Source organism: Gracilinanus agilis, chromosome 3 (genome assembly GCF_016433145.1).
Source record: "Gracilinanus agilis isolate LMUSP501 chromosome 3, AgileGrace, whole genome shotgun sequence".
NCBI lineage: Eukaryota > Metazoa > Chordata > Mammalia > Didelphimorphia > Didelphidae > Gracilinanus > Gracilinanus agilis.
The window spans coordinates 457,012,105-457,028,616 of NC_058132.1; positions in this window are offsets into that span (position 1 = coordinate 457,012,105).

The following is a 16,512-nucleotide window of genomic DNA, read 5'->3' on the forward strand; positions in this document are numbered from 1 at the left end:
AAGGAAAAGTAGGTTGCTCCAGTTTTTCATATATTCTTATAGATCCCTTTATCCAAACAATTCAATGTAGTTGATGAAAAAAGAGTTTAGGAGAAAATGCTAAATTTGTAGAGTAAAGAAATAAATGAAAAATAATTTTATTAAAGATTTTCTATGAGCCAAGGATAACATTAAATGTTGGGGATACAAATGGAAGATGGAGATAGTCTATGCTTTAGAGGACTTTATATTCTAAGAAGAATCAACATACAAAGGAAGGTTTTTAATAAGACCCAGTTGCCCATAGACTCATTCATCAGCAAGAAGGATAGCAAGGTCTGTCTGGTGGTCTGTGGGCTTCAACTTCAGGGGAGACAGTAAGATCCAGGAGTCTAGAAGGTTCCCTGGCAGGGCAGATGGTAGTGAATCCTCTTTATGAGGCTATTTTATTAGATGATTATTAAAAGAATAGCTTATAGCTAAGACTACCTCAAAAGATCTTTTTAAAAATCATTCTAGATACAATATTCTGTGACTGGCACACAATACTGAATTTCACTCTAGGCAAATGATATTATCCTACACTTACAAAGTATTTGAACATGTGTCCATTAAAAGAAATTCCATTTATATAATGAACATACTGTTCACTTAAATCTGAAAATCAATGTTATTTGCTGGGTGCAATTCTGTAGTGTTTTTATATAATGTCACTTTCAGAAATCAACTTTTTTTCTGATTTCCTTCTGTAGGCAATGGGTGACTTAGAATAATCACAGATCTAGAGATAAAAGAGACTTCAAAAATCATCTAGTTCCATTCCTAGGCCTAGAAAAAAAGATCAAATTCATTGGGAGGAACGAAAGTTCAATAGTCTCCAAGGAAACAGTTGAAAAAAAAAAAGGAAGGAAGACTCAGTACCAGATCCTAAACTATACCTCAAAGTAGTACACATCAAAACAATTTGGCAGGCCTTTAAAAAATAGAGAGGTTGATCTTTGGAACAGATTAGGTACACAGTATAGAGATGTAAATGAGCTTAATAATAGTTTGATTAAACCCAAAGTCTTCAGCTCCTGGGAGAAGGAAGGAATCACTATTTTATAAAAAGGGCAGAATTAAGTTTAGGGCAACTAGATGGCATAGTGGAAAGAGAGTCAAGCTTTTTGTCTCAGTTTCCCTATCTGTAAAACGAGTTAGAGAAGAAAATGGCAAATCATTCCAGTATTTTTTTTTAAATAAGGTATTATTTTTATTTTTTTTTAAACCCTTGTACTTCAGTGTATTGCCTCATAGGTGGAAGATTGGTAAGGGTGGGCAATGGGGGTCAAGTGACTTGCCCAGGGTCCCACAGCTGGGAAGTGGCTGAGGCAGGGTTTGAACCTAGGACCTCCTGTCTCTAGGCTTGACTCTCACTCCACTGAGCTACCCAGCTGCCCCCTTCATTCCAGTATTTTTGCCAAGAAAACTTCCAAATGGAGTCATGGTGAGACTGATATGACTGAAACAACTAAACAACAACATTAACAAAAGAAATCAAGTTTAGACTAACAACCCATACTTTATACCAACAAAAACTTCAAATAAATACATGATCTACATAGAAAAGGTCATGTCATAAACAAATTAAGGGTGAAAAGAAGAAATTACCTCCCAGATTTATAGATAAAGGAACAGGTCACAGCCAAGCAAGAATTAGAGAGGCAAGTCCTCCCATTTTCTCCTTAAATCTAATACCTTCTTGGTTGGTTATCTTAAATTTATTTTTATCTTCGTCTTGTTTAAACATAGTTGTTTGAACATTATGTTCCCCATTAGACTGAGCTCCTTGAAAACAAGGATTGTTTTATGGGTTTTTTTAAATACTCCTGCTTAGCACAGTGTGGGGCACATACTTTTTCACTGTATATAATGGCTCAATTACCCAAGAAGGAGGACTTAAAATTAGTTTTGTTTTTTTTTTGCCAAATTTACATTTTGATATAATTTGTACTTATATTTCAATACAACCCTCTTCCCAACTTCATTCATGTATGCACACAAAAAAGCAAATAGTCAAAGTAATTAAATTAATTTCCAGCCAGATAAACAATAGCACTTGTGTTCCAAATAATGCTGCAGCCATCATAATGCAATCTGTTATTGAATTCTAATGGCTTGCTAAGGTATTTCTTTCATACTAATGTATCTATAAGTGTTTACCCAGAGTCATTTAATATACATTTTTCTCTGAGAGGAAAGAATGAGTATAAAGTATTATAGTTCTATTTAGATTTTATGCCTCATTTAAAAAGCCCAGTGTTTCACTTTCATAAACCTATGTATTTTCAGTAGTAATATACAAAAGCAAGTGCCCAACAGCAGTATAGGTTTTGAATATTTAAAAGATAATGTTTTCATTAAACCATTTTATTCAGCCCTTCCTTCCTTCCTTCTTTCCTTCCTTCCTTCCTTCCTTCCCTCATCTTCTATCTTATTAGTAATTCTAAGACAAATATCAGCAAGGGCTAGTCAATTGGAGTTAAGTAACTTGCCTAGGGTCATATAGCTAGCAAGTGTATGAGACTAGTTTTGAGACCAGGTCCTCTGGACTCCATGCTTGTTGCTCTATCCACTATCAAATATATTTTTAATGACAGAACTTTAATTCTAATGAAATCAGTTTTAAGATACTCTTCCATGAGCAGTTTCAAGTTTTTCATGGTTTTCTGAAGCACTGATTGTATAGGGTTCCAGGAATTAACAAATCATGAAAGTATTAAAGATGCATTCAAAAGCCGACTCTTATGAGCAATGTGCTCTTGTACTAGACTTATGGATATATTTCTAATATTTCACATAATTGATTTCTGGATCCTTGCATTGAATTGGAGCTCAAATCTTGTGGTATTCTGACCCCTCTCCATGCCTGTAGTCCAAAGGTCAAATGCACCTCTGGGCTGGGCGCTGGCTACCACTTTGTCTTAACATCTATCTCTTTTATTTTGTTGTTGCTTACCAAACTGATGCTAAATTCTCTACTACGTCACATGTTTGATTAATTATCTCCCATTCCCCATTCCTTGAAACTTCAATAAAAATGTTTTCACCTGTAGTTTGCTCTCTCTTATACCATCAAAGGAGCAATCTACAGGCTGGATGCTATGTTGATGAATCCTGTGTCTCTGTGCCAATTTTCTTGCTTTATGTCCTCCCTTCCTTAATCTTTAAACTCTTCTACCCAAATTACCTCAGTCCCCAACTTTCATTTCAGGTGGTCAACACATATAAGAATATCTTGTAAATGCTAGTCAACTATGGATTAGAATATTACCCTAAATTTCCATATGCATTCAACAAATCAGAAAAATTAACCATAGAATCTAAGTTAGAAATAAGATATTGATGTTGCCCAGGGTTTTCTGAGTGGGGTATTCTGGTACTCATTTAGTAGGACTTTTCTTCTTGTCCCCAGAAGATTGGATAGTCAGGATTAACTTTACATTTAGGCAGCTTATATGATAGAATTTGAAGATATATACCTCTTGCCAAAAAAAAGATCTCTTCCTATGGGCTTGATTCTATTCTCAGAAATTCTGTCAATAGAGATTCATTTCTATGAGTAAAGTATTATTTTCTATTAAAATTCAGATACCTTTGAATGACTTTACTATTCTAAGCAATACAATGATCCAAGAAAATCTCCAAGGACTCATAATGAAAAATACCATCCACCTCGAAAGAAAGAATTGATGGATTCTGAATTCAGACAGAAACATAATATATTCACTTTTTGTTTTATTTTGTTTGTTTTCTTCCACAAAATTGTTAATAGGAAAAAAAATCTTACATTATTTCACAGGTAAAAATCCATATCAGATTACTTGCCATTTTGGGAGGAAGGGAGAGAGAATTTAGCTAAAGATTTTTATGTTTTTACATATAATTGGAGAAAAATAAAATGTTTTTAAAAAAGATTCAGATACCCTTGGAAGAATACCTACAATAATCATTACTGAACTTCAAACATTGTGACATGCCAACTGTTATAAGGAAATAAGGAAAGAGAAGGAGCAGGAGCTGCTGAAAAGGTAGAAACAAGAAGATTCCAGAATTCTAGTGAAGCAACAGAAACCATTGAAGGAGTTGGTTGAGTGTGTCTGAACTCCTTGGGTGGACCTTGTGAGTTTGACTATTTCTCCCTCTCCTATGATTGTCTTACTAATCCAACTACTTGTTCCTGTGTTCCTGTGTGTATCCTGTTGTTGCTGACTGATAGATATTCCAACAGAGCTGCTTGAGACCCCTAAAGTCATCTGTCAGTGAGAACCTTTTCTCTTTAGTCCTGTTCTTGCTTACCTTCCAAACTTACCACCTCTATTCACCATCTAAGGGGGAATTTGGTTAGTAAAAAGTATTTATTATAGGAACTGGGACTTTTAGGCAGAGAGGTAATTGATAGTGCAGATATCAACTGGAAGAAGCTAACTAGATTTGGTAGGGAGGTTTATTTATATTCTTTTGTTAGATCATCCCAATTCCCTTCCCTTCCCTTCCTTCCTTTAAGTAAACCCTGTTTTAATAGCACTTGGTATTCCTGCAAGTGTTATCCTGTTGGCCTTCCCAAACCCTGAGATCCCTCTGATTACTGGTCCTAACAATCATTCCTTGACCATCTAAAATCCCAATACTACCCTAGAATCATTTAGATACTTAATTCATTTGGCAAGCCAGGTAGATTAAACCTTGATTTGGGCAAGGTTAAAAGGGTTTTTTAAAATTAAACTGAATGTCGGTGGGTTGGCTGAATGTTGGGCATCCTTGAGAATTCTATTGGGCCTGTCTGTCAAAAGCCAGCATCACAGAAGGTTCCATCCAATTTAGTGCTGAAGCTGAAGCATGGTGCTGTCCAAAGTCCTAAAGTACACCACTGCAGTTGATTGACTCCTGGGTGTTAAAGAGAAGTGTTAAAGGTTCACTTCTGTCCAAGTGTTGAAGTCAAGTAACATCTTTAGTTGAAGTTTTTTTTTCTTCTCTCAAAGTGGCAACTAATTTTACACAACCAATTTTATACTCACTTTTATTTCCATATTATTCCTGTGTGGTGGGCAATATGTTACAATACAAGGGATAATGCTGATGTTGTACAATGCCTTGCTATGTATTCCATACTGGTTATTTACTGCTTTTCCAGAATATTGTTATGTGTTATTAAGTTGTAACTATTTATAACCTATTATGAAGTTGACTTGTACATTGAAAATGTAATGCTGGTGGTAAAGTCACTACTAGGGGGCCTTGGAGCCAGTAACTAGTCTAGCAGGAGATTGGGATTGGATGTTATCAAGGTTGAGCAACCTCAGCCGGGAATGAACTTGGTATAGGTATAAATTCAAATCCTGGAAGCTAAATGCCCAGTGAATCTTAACTGCTAGCTGTTAGGCTTCTTTAAGATGTCTAGTGGGTGGCCCCACCCTGCTGGGGTAACTGCCTCTTATTGGATGATGGCAGACCAGCAGGAAGTCATGACTTGAACTTTCTGCCCAGCAATGGAGGTTAGGTTCCACCTCAACTGAACCTCAAACTGCTCAGTATTCTCTCCTCTTCCCTAATCTCCTCAGCCTTGGTAGTATAGGAATAATCACAAGATTCTCTGATTAAAGGCTAAGGGATTTATTGAAACTGGGGAAGGAATGGCCAAGGTAAGAGGGCTTTGGTGTTACTAAGCTGTTGCTATGGTCCTAAGAAGGTCTTGGCAGACCTAAACGGCCTCTGGTTAGAAATTAATTTGATCCACTAGCTATTCAGTTGCAAAGGAAATTGATATTTGTTGAATTGCTCTTAAGGAAGGTCCTAAGATCTAGGCTATTCTAATTTCCTATCCAAGATTCCACTACCCTTCACCACCCAGGGCCCAAAGGGAAGGTCAGGGGCAAGTAGGTGACCAGGGTGAAGTCAGGGGAAAACAGAACCTAGGGTTGGGTTTCCAGGGGCTTTTATAGTCTCAGCTCAACTGCCAGTTGGCGCATCAAGATTCCTCAAGATTCCATCCAGGGTAACTGACAGCCTAAGCTAATATTGCAATGCAAAAACCTTGCATTACAAATCTCTTCTTATGTATCTCTTGTGTGTATGGGTTTGGGAACAACTGACCATATCGTCTACTGGTTCTCTTCACAGGATCACAAGATGACAGATTTTGAACTAGAAGGACCCTTAGTGATCATCTATTCCAATGGTTCCCAAACTTTTTTGTCCTATTGCCTCCTTTCCAGAAAAAAATATTACTTATCAATCCCTGGAAATATGAAACTATTTATTGAACTCAAAATAGAATGTAATACAAAAAAGTGTGGCCATCACTGCTCCCCTGGATCGCTGTAGCACCCACCAGGGGGCAGTAGTGCCCACTTTGGAAATCTTTGATCTAGTCCAACTCTATCATTTTGGAAACAGGTTCAGAGAGACAGTATTGTTCAATGTCACCAGTTAGGCCCTCATTGCCTCTTAATGAGCCTATTCCTCTGTTTTCAGTGCCCTACTAGTCCAACCCCCACTGCTGTACCCCACCAAGCCATCCTTTATATAACTGCCCCATTAATACTTCTAAGCCAAAGGTCTTAACATTTCACGCCTAGGCTTAAAACAGTGGTTTCCAAAATTTTTTGGCCTACTGCCCCCTTTCCAGATTTATTTCCAAATATATTATTTAGTTCCCTGGAAAGTATTTTTAAAAATTTTAATAGCAATTAATAGGAAAGATAAATGCATCTGTGGCCATCACCGCTCTCCTGTATCGCTGCAGCACCCACCAGGGGGCGGTAGTGCCCACTTTTGAAATCACTGACTTAAAAAATATTAGGAGCAAGCTTCTCTTTGTTAGGACAAAACAAATTTTTTCAGTATATGAAACTGTAGAAGGAACAACTACAGGGTTACTTCAGGGGAAATCCCATTATATAACCTCTTCCTCTTACATTTTAATTTGCTCTAATTAAGTGCCCCAGGAAGCTCAGCAGAATGACCCATATGGCTAAATACCAGTAGCTAGCCTGAATTAAGACCTCATTCAAGTGCTTTTCTTGAAGACATATGTAAAGCTATACAAGACCACTTCAGAAAGTTTCTGATGCAGTGGAAATGTGCATTGGCTATGGGGTGGGGGAAGGTTGGGTGGGTGTGTGTGAAGGGGAAAGTAAGAGCATGAATAATGTAACCATGTTAACTTTTCTAAAAAATAAATATTATTAAATGTTAAAAAAAGAAAATAAAAAAAGAAGTTTCTGATGGTTTCCCAGACATGATGAGACCCCAACTCATTCAAGCCCCAAAAGCTGTGTTTTTCTGTGCCACTGAGAGACTCAAGAAGCTGCACATCAAATCCCGGAGGCCACTGAGGGTTCCTTCCGGCTATTAGTATCTGGGCTTTAATTATATAGCCTTGTTTAAATAAACCTTCACAAAAAAAATTACAGTCTGATTCATTATTTCAGGATTCCAAAAATAGTCAAGACCATACATAATGCCTTTTATTCTGGGACTCCCATCTATCTCTTCTGCTCTGATTTTTCAGATTATTCTTTTTTATTATTCACCCTACATACCCCAGCTACACAGCACTATCATTTTTTTCTTGAATTTCCTCTCATTTCTGGACCCTTGCATATAGGTACTACATTCTTTCCTCATCTTCCCCTCTTGAATAAAATCTCTAGTTTCATTGAAAGCTAACCTCAGGTATCATTGTCTATGGAATTCCTTTGTTATCTCCCTCCTCCAACCCCCATTCTTGCTGTTCTCTCTGACTTTCCTTTTACTCTGTTCTTGCTTTTTCTTTTTTTCTTCTCCCTTCTAGATGCTCTTGTTCCCTTTCTCTCTTCTCTTTCCCCTCTTTCTCACTTCCTCTTTTCACTATCTTTTTTGCTTCTCTCAGTTTTCTCTCATTCTTTTTCTTTCTTTTTTCTCTTTGTTTTTTATCTCTCTCTCTCTCTCTCTCTCTCTCTCTCTCTCTCTCTCTCTCTCTCTTTCATTTTTCACCTCCTCCCCACCCCTCTTCTCTCCTCATAGTTTTTTGCATTTTGTTTCTCCCATTGGCATGCTCCAGTGATGGTGTTTGTTTATTTATCATATTACCATCATATTATCATAATTCCATCAAATTATATGACGGTAAAGTTTATTCATTTAATAAAAGTATATAAATGCAAATATCTGAAGATTAGTAATAGTGTATTCCTTATTCCAAAACCAATATCTGACTCACTCTCTCGGGCTGCTTCATTACCATTTTTGATTTATCTTGAGAAGCACAATGGACAGACCTGAAGTCAGGAAGACTCCTCTCCCTGAGTTCCAATCTGTTCTCAGACACTAGCTGGGCCTCAGTTTCCTCATCTTTTTCTTTGCCATGAAAACTTCAAATGGGGTCAAAAGAGTCAGACATAACTGAAAAGGACTAAACAACAACTACAATTACAAAACAACCATAATCTTCTCCCATTCATTTAATAAATTCTGTGAATTCTAGTTCCATATTAGCTACCTCTTACATTATTCCTTTCTTTCTCTTACCACTGTATCTTTAGTTCAGACCCTCATCATCACCCTTCTCTAGTCCATTCTTCACATAGGAGAAAGCACATGGTTAGCAATGAATGGCCAAATCAATTCTTTACTTAAAAATCGCCAATGGATCCCTATTGCCTATAAGACTAAATAATCAATCAATTAACAAGTATTTATTAAGTGCCCAATATGTGCTAGTGATTATTTGCTAAGTGATAGGGACCTAAAGAAAAAATACAAATTCTTTACCCTGACTTTTAAGGCCCTTGACAATCTCAACGTTCAGGCAATTTTTAGTCATACCTGAATCTTTGTGACCTCATTTTGGTGTTTCCCCAGGAAAGATATTGGAGTGGTTTGCCATTTCCTTCTCCTGCTCATTTTAGAGATGAAGAAACTGAGGCAAACAGGGTTAAATGCTTTGTCCAGAGTCACATAGCTAGTAAATGCCTGTGATCAGATTTGAACTCAGGAAAAATAATCTTCCTGACTCCAGGCCTGGTGCTCTATCCACTGTGCCACCTAGCTGTCCATCAGCAATCTAGTTCCAACCTTATTTTACTTGAATTCATTTCGTGTACTGGACATTAAGCCATTCAACCAAATTTTCTTTCCCAGATCAAAAAACTAAGAATATTTTTATCCAGTGTTTAAATCTTAATACCTTTCTTCAGCAACCACAGTCAGATAAACAAGAAGGCGTATGTAAAAGGGAAGAAAGGTGACTCTTGCTGCATGTCATATTCTATACCTTTTTTGAGCAGTTATCAATGTTTTTATATTACTCAATTTACTAATAAACTGTATGACTACTACTCGTGGTTTTCTCCAAGCATTATATATTCACAATTCAAGATTGAGAAAAGAGAACTATCCTGTGAGAGAAGAGATGGAAGCCAAGTTTATCAGAAAGAATATTTATGAAATTTTGGTAACTTAGAATATTTCACAGAAAAACCCTAACTTGTTTTCGAACCCTGGGAGAGAGAATTGATAGGGAGATAAGTCAGGAGAAGAGCTGTTTGGAAGTCTTGTGTGATTGTTCCTGAATGTTCCTGAAAAATCACACACCTATACTCCATAAGAGACATTCAGGGTGTCCCAAAAGATTTAGTGCACTTTTAAACTATTAAAACTTAAAAAACATTTAAAATTATTAATAATAATAAATAACTATTAAAGCTTTCATAACTTTAAATAATAAAGCTTAAATAAATTTGCATTTCTCCTATGCCTTTATCAGCATTCTATCTTGTAGCATGCTTATTTGTCTCTCTGTCATTTCCCATCATGAACTATATTTTCCTGGAGGGAGACTATAAGATTTATCATCTTAAAAGTTTGTTGAATTGAATTGTATCAAACTAAAATAAAAAGCTGAATCATATTTAGGTTAAGCAATACAAAACACTTCTATTACTTCTATTTATTATGTATCTGTTATGCAAATTGTAGACCCATAACTCCTAGGAGGAAATAATAATAATAACAATAGTAATAATAATAGCATTTATATAGTGCTTTAAGGTTTGCAAAATGCTTTATGAATTATCCTCACAAACACCCTGGAAGGCAGGTACTATCATTGTCATCCCTATTTTACAAAGGAGGAAACTACTAGAATCTGAACATGATTGCCTTTTAACTTTCAAACCCAGGCCCAAAAGAGGATCTCAAACATATCAGCATACAGTGAGATAGAAGAAAGGTATTAGCTACTTCGACTTACTCCAGAGTAAAATTCTTTGGAGTGACAATGCATATGTTCACTGCCTCTTATTAGAGAGGACCTTGGTTCAGATGCTAACATGGAAGAATTAATTAGCTGTGTGACCTTGGATGAATCACTTAGTTTCTCTGAATCTTAATTTCTTCAACTATAAAATGTGAATAATAATAATACTTTTACTAACCACCTCACATTGTTGTAATTATGGAAATACTTTGTAAACCCTAGAGTTTGTACTATATAGTTGTAGGCTGTTCTAACTGACTCAATTATTCTGCTAGTATATTGATGCTGAAGTCAGAAGATCCAGTTAAAATATCACTTCTGATTCCTGCTATTAGTGCAATTTCTGTGGATCACAGTTTCCTCAACTGGGAAATGAGAGGGTTGGATTCTATAGCCTCCGTGGTCCCTTCCACTTCTCCATCAATGATCCTTTGTATGAATTTGGTCAAGGATGGGGTTAAAGACATGCTCAAAGTGGAGGGAAATCTTTTCTTTTCTTCCTCTGATGCTGTCAGGGAGGCCCAGGTGGAGAGAATTAATTGGAACATGTTGTCTTAAATCTAGAGGGGGAAAAGACATAATCTGTCTGCAGTGATGGGAGGAGCAAGTATTCTTCTCCTTAGTTGGGAAACATTAATATTATACTTTCTGCCTACTTTCCTCTGAGGAGATGTTCATAGAATTAATGAGATGCTTTTAAAGGGTTCCCAGGTGCTCTTCAGGAAGGTGATGCAGGAGGGAAAAAAATGTAAGTACTGGTGTTAGCAAATGTTGATGTTAATAAAAACTGTGTCGACTACAACCTGTTGATATAGCTAAAAATTATTTGGGGGGGGGTCTGCCTTCTAATATTACTCAGTAGCATGTCACCTGTACTGATTTCATAGCATTCCCCTAGTTTGTCACCTCTGATATTGTTGGTGAAATTAATGATTTCCTTATCTAGAATATATTAATGCAAGATTTATATATATATATATGTATGTATGTGTGTATGTATATATATACATATATATATACATATATATATATAAAATGAAGCAAGATAGCAAATTGAGAAGCTAAAAATAAAGAAGGGCAAAATTCAGGGAATATGGTCATTAGTATATCTGGAAAGAGTGTTATTTTAATGTAAGGTTGAGACACTGAGCATGACTTTCTTTTTTCCAGAGTAAATATGCATACACCCCAGAAAATGAAATGGACTGCTAAATTCTATAGCCAGGGTTGTAAAAAGCTTACTTGAACTGGGTCCCTTTAACAAGAAGAACGACAATGAATTTCTTCAACTCAGAAGAAATATAGGCATGATTCATTCAGGGGATCAACACTCTGACCTCATTGACTCTAAACTTTGTACTTGAGGTATTAGTTCCCTCACATTCATTAAGCTTCATAAAAAAAGAATGAAGGGAGAGAAAATATGGCTTAGATAAAAATGGGTTGCAGACCAAATCAAGTCAACAAGCATTTATTAAGTATTTTATATGTGTCAGGCACTGTGTGAACTCAAGAAATTTAGAGTCTAACTGGGGGTGGGGAGTCAACAAGGATATAAGTACACAGAAGATGTATACAGTTTGGATGGAAATAATTTCAAAGAGAAGACACTAACATTAAGGGGAACTGGAAAAGGAGAAAGGTCTTTCTGCAAAAGTTTGGATTTGAGCACAAACTTTAAGGAAGTCAAAAGGTCGATATGGGGAGAGAAAATGATCTAAGAATGGGAGTGAGGGTAGAGAAAAAACATAGAGATGAGAGATAGAATGTCATGTATGAGGAAGATCAAGGACACCAGTGTTTCTGAGTCCTCAAGTATGTGGAAAGGTATAAGAAGCCTGGAAACAGTCATAAAGGGCTTTAGAAACCAAATGGAGGATTGTGTATTTGGTCCTGGAGGTAATAGAGAGCCATTGAATTTTATGGAGTAGGGGTGTCATCTGTACTTGAGGAAGATTATCTTGGCAGCCGAGAAGAGAATGGGCTGGGTTGGGAAGAGATCAACCTGAAAGCTATTTCATTGGTTCAGAAGTAAAGTGATGGGGGTCTGTGCTAAAGAGGTGGCTGTGCCACAAGAGAGAAGGGGACATATCTGAGCAAAGCAGAGAAGGTAGAAACCACACAAATCTTGGCAAGAAGTGGAGTCTGTGCAAAATAGATCTATGATAGCAAAGAACATCGATGTCATCTAGCTCAGGGAGAGAAACTAAGACCAGTTAACCCAGTTAACACAGTGACAAGACTAACATATTTATTGATCCATAATAATGGCAATAATGAGATTTATATGGTACATTAAGGTCTAAAAGGCATTTTACAGTGAGAAGTAACACCAGTTTACATTCCATTTTCTTGGTACCCTAAGATCAGTTTTGGAGTGTTAAAAGGAAAGTTTTATTTTGAATTTGAAAATCCATAATGTCACCTACCTCAAAGGGTTTTTTTTGAGGTTTAATGAGATTATATATGTATATTCAATTAAAATTCTCTGGAAACTATAAATTAATTTATAATTATTAAATAGTAAAAAGTGGGTCAGAGAAAGAAAAGGGGCTGGTCACACATTGTCCTTCCTAGTTTACTGGAGCTCATTACTCAGTTTGTGATATCCATTCATTCCCGATGCTTGACCTAAAAGACTTCTTGAGCTTCTTTGATCCATAACTTAACTCTGCCCCATGATATCACCTTTTCTGGGTCTCTCTGACTGGACAGACTTGATCTCAGTCTGGGTCAGAGGTCTTCTGATGCCAGGAGTCATGTGGGACAAGAGTCAAGCATCTTCTGAGATTCCAGGGAGCTAGGAGGCTTCTAGGGTCCTTCCAGGATAGGTGTATATCCCCTTTATCCAGATAAGCCTCAAGCCTTGTTTTTTATCCAATCAAAAGCTTTTTTTTTACAATTTTCAATCATTTGGTACAACTCCTGTTTTCCATGATATTATGATCCTCATTTTATAAGATGAAAATATTCATGTTGAGAGTGATTAAGTGAGTTGTCTAGGGTCACACAGTTAATAAGTGACGAAGGCAAAATTCAAACTCAAGTTTTGCCTCCTTGTCCAACATTCTTTGTACTTTCTTGTTCACTGGCTTAGGGAGTTCTACTTAAGGAAACTACTTTACAATTTTTTTAACTCTTCTGTCTTAGAATTGAATCAATTCTAAAATCGAAGAGTGGTGAGGGCTAGGCAATGGGGATTAAGTGATTTCCCCAAAGACACACAACTAGGAAGTGTCTGAGGTCATATTTGAATTTGGGACCTTCTGCCTTCAGGACTAGTTCTCAATCCACTGAGCCACCTAGCTGGTCCTTATAATTCATAGTTCTTAAAGAGTTTCTTGACACTCAGAAAAGTTGATGACTCAGCCAGTCTTACAAAGCATCATTCAGAACTTGAGCTTAGTCTTCTTGATTCTGGGATCAGCTTTCTATCTACTTTCCCCCACTTTTCCTTGCCTTGCATATGGTAGATGGAATTTTATTTGCTTTGAATTGATCAGATTGTCATACAGATTTAAATAGCTCTTCCCCTTCTAAATCACCTCAGTGAATTTAAAGTAATCCTTCTCCCCCTTCATCTTACTCCAGCTTCCTTCAACAACAGACAAAATCTTGATCAAGTCAAGAAACACCAGTAGCCTTCCCTACGCATCCCATCAGGACAATCAAACACATGGCTTTTTTCACATGTTCTCTGAAGCTTTCTGGAATATGTTTGGGGGATAAAGGTGACACTTTAGGATTCACGGTACAGGTTTCAGTGTATAGCATCTCTGCTTTCTGAATACTGCTATCAGGCCCCAGGCACCATTATAGGTACTCATTTCAGAGTGCCATAGGGTTTCCCCCATTAAAAAGTTAATCGAGTTAGAAAAGAATTGTTCTACATTCCACTAAAAATGATAACTTTAGATCATTCGCCTGATTCATTGGCATCAATTTGTTTGGACACAATGGCAAATGGTGCCCAGCACCTTTTTAAAAGTTCAGGGTTTATATTTACATACAAATGTTCAGCTTTTGAATCGGTCCTCAATCTTTCAATTTAATTTTAGAGTAGTGCCAAATTAGCTGCAGAAACATGTAGTATATTTGCATATTTTCCCAACTTAATTGTGAATTTGCAGTCAGCTCTGAACAGAACCATTTGTCTTCCTATTTACAGATGGTAGGAAAAGACTTAAACAATTTCAGTTTGTACTTAGTCAATTGAATTGAGATCTTTCTGCAGAGAAAATTCAATTTGTATTATCAGGATCCATTAAAACGAATTTGTGTACTTTCTGAGTATTTATAGAGGAAATGATAGTTACATGATATTTTGATAAAAATCTTCCAAAGCCTCCATTAATTCGCTTCATTGTCAGATCAATAGATCTAACCTCTTTGCCATAGAGGAATCATAAAAACAAATTTCCTGTCATTTTTTACTTTTTTGCATTTTTATGCCTCACTATATGTCATGCTAGGGGGAAAAGAGAAAAAAAACACTAGGTGATTATTAATTCAATTCAATTTATCAAACATCAATCTGTTCCTTAAGGACAACCAATATCAAAATGCACTTCTATTGTTGAAATACTACGACATATGGAGGAAGCCTTCTAATTCCATTCAACCTGCAAAATAAATCCCTTTAGTATTCCATACGCTCAGAACATCTGGAGCCTTAAAGTAGAACAAAATTATCAAATGAACAGTCTGGTGAGATATAATTTTAATTATTGGTATTGATGGCACTGAAGCACATGATAAAGAGGAACTTAAAGTAAAAAATTCGGGTATCTGGGTTCAAATATTACTTTTGTGACATACCGCCTCTGTACCAAGTCACTTAACCTCTCTTGGCTTATGTTCCTCATCTGTAAAATAAAGAGGTTAGAATAGAAGGCCACTAAGGTCTCCTTCAAATCTAAATTAATGATCTTATCATAACCAGCAACTAACAAGACTATTTCACTGAGCTTTGCTAATTGATTCCAGCTGACTACCTTTGTATAGTCAGTGCTTGGGCTTTAAATTTGGCCACTGAGAAGGAAGCATGGGTATTCCTTCACAGCTGGGCATTAGGGACACAGACCCCTCCTGATCTGGAAAATCTTTATAATAAGATAAAATATACTGATATCATACAATATTATACTTAAGTCTTATGCATTTATAGGTTTCTAAACTTTTTTCTGATGTGCTGCCTGCTGGCCTTCATGTGTCATCTGCAGCTTCTGCAAAATTCCCCCCAAATTCCCATTTAATTTTTTATGCTGACTCATATTTCATGGGAAATATGGAAGGGATACCTATAATTTTTTCCTTCCCTGATTGCTGAGTGTGTAAATAATTCTCCAGCTTCTTGCTAGAGAAGTGAGCCTTATAACTACAATGCAGCAGCTAGAGTAGAGCTTGAAGCTGGGTGACTGGCTACAACACCTACTTTGTAGTTAATATTTGTTCTTGTTGTTTTCCCTGATTACAAGTTACTGAAGAGTATCAGTATTGGAATCAACAATCAACTTTTAAAAAGTTGCAAAAAGTTGAAAGGGAGATTCTGTTTCACACAAGATACTGAGCCCAAGACCTAGATGTGTCAGCTTTGAGTCAACTCTGGGAGTTTGAGAGGCTAGAGACAGACACTGGCTCTATCAGTCAAAGAGGACGAGCAACAAGGGGAGAATCTGTTTCAGACAGGAGGATGAGCCCAAGATCTGATCTCACTTGCTAAAAGATATGGACCTAAATTTGTTTGGATGGTGCAGAAGTCAGGTGAAATACAATAATGCCTATTCTTAAAAACTAATTTTTAAGCTCCTGGTCTTAAAAACTGTTTCACTTTCTGATGGATCAGGCTCAATCACCCAAGAATTTTTCCTGACTTCAAACCGAAATTGGTTTCATTGAAACTTTTCACTGATTACTCCTTGCCCCCTGAATCCAAACAATAGAAGTGTAACCCCTCCTTCACATAAGAGTCCTTCAAATAGGTGATGCTGGCTATTATTGCCCTCTGGAGTCTTCTCTTATCCAGGATAATCTGCCATATTTCTCCAAATACATGATCCTCATAAAACATGGACCTGCCATCCTGGTGTGTTCCTCTGAATACTCTCTTGCTTATCAATATCCTTAGACTGCAGTACTCAGAACTGAGTGCAATACTCTAGGTAAGCTCTGATATCTCCCAAGCCTGCAAGATTATATTTCCTTTTTTTTTTTGTTGGCTGCCACATCATATTGCTGATCCGTATTGAGTTCAC